Source organism: Pteropus medius, unplaced genomic scaffold (genome assembly GCF_902729225.1).
Source record: "Pteropus medius unplaced genomic scaffold, Ma_sr-lr_union100, whole genome shotgun sequence".
In the NCBI taxonomy this organism is placed as follows: Eukaryota; Metazoa; Chordata; class Mammalia; order Chiroptera; family Pteropodidae; genus Pteropus; species Pteropus medius.
The window spans coordinates 2495516-2496675 of NW_024355205.1; the positions used below are offsets into that span (position 1 = coordinate 2495516).

At 36.7% G+C, this 1160-nt stretch overlaps 1 non-coding gene across 1 annotated transcript; it reads right to left on the reverse strand.

The window, feature by feature from the left end:
• Nucleotides 1-298: 298 nt before the first annotated feature.
• On the reverse strand, nt 299-417 carry LOC120599053 (5S ribosomal RNA). Its single transcript, XR_005651798.1, has one exon. It is a non-coding gene; the product is annotated as a 5S ribosomal RNA (ribosomal RNA).
• Between the last annotated feature and the right edge of the window lie 743 nt (nt 418-1160).

The following is a 1160-nucleotide window of genomic DNA, read 5'->3' on the forward strand; positions in this document are numbered from 1 at the left end:
TGGAATTAACTGTGTATTGGATCACTTTTGTCTATCTTTGGTATTTGTCACTTTCTCTTGAGTTCTTTTTAAAATGTCTTTCTTTTTGAATTAAAAAATTCTACCTCTTTTACTTTATATTTCTCTTCAAGCATTACCTATGGTGTTTATTTACTCTTTTGTTTCTTCCGGTCCTCATGTCTAAAATAACTTGTGTTTTCTTTTATGTTTAATTTTTTGAGTTCTGTCAACTCATATGAGGATATTTCTCTTTCTGATATATGTTTATCTTTCTTTTTTTTAAATTTATTATTATTTATGCCTACAGCACCTGGGCTTCCTAGGTGGTCTCCCATCCAAGTACTAACCAAGCCCGACCCTGCTTAGCTTCTGAGATCAGATGGGATCGGGCTTGTTCAGGATGGCATGGCCGTAGACCATGGACCGTGGCTCCACTGGAGCGCGAACCCAGGACCTTCTGCGTGTAAAGCAGATGTGCTAACCGCTACACTGTGGAACCACCTCCTGTTTATCTTTTATATCTAGTGTAATTTTCATAATTTTAATTTCATTTTATGTATATAGCCATTTTGATCAACTTTTGAACATATCTTTTGGCATGCTTTTATTCTCTATAGGATGTTATTCTTATTCTCCTTTATCTTAAAAAAAACTTTCTAAAACATTAGAACTTGATAATTTTCTGTTGCTCATTTTATGGCAATTTAATTTTTCTAAATTTTTAGAAGGGGGCTTGGATCTGATAACTTTTCTGATTTTATAGAACTTCTCTATCATTCTCACCTGGTATTAAAAAATTTCAGTGGCTTGTTTTCTAGTATTTTCTGTTTATGTCTCCGCTCCACTGCTTTGAGCTAGACATCTCATATGCTCGATTTTGATGTTGCTTCTTTAATGTGGGTCCCTCTGCTATGAGAATCTCTGAAGTTTCAGATTCAAGAGTTCTAGGTGCTAGGCTGCTCCAGCTCCTTGAGATCTTCTTACTGTGGGTGTCTCTATTTTAGAAATGAAGTGTCTCTGAGTGAGGAAACCCCTGACCTTTTCAGCTGCTATTCTCAAATTGGCCCACTGTACTTCCCAGTGAATTCCTGTTGTCTATATTGGGGTTCTTCTATTCTCAGCTCTGCCGGATGCTCTGTTGCTTCCATCTGCTTTCTCTC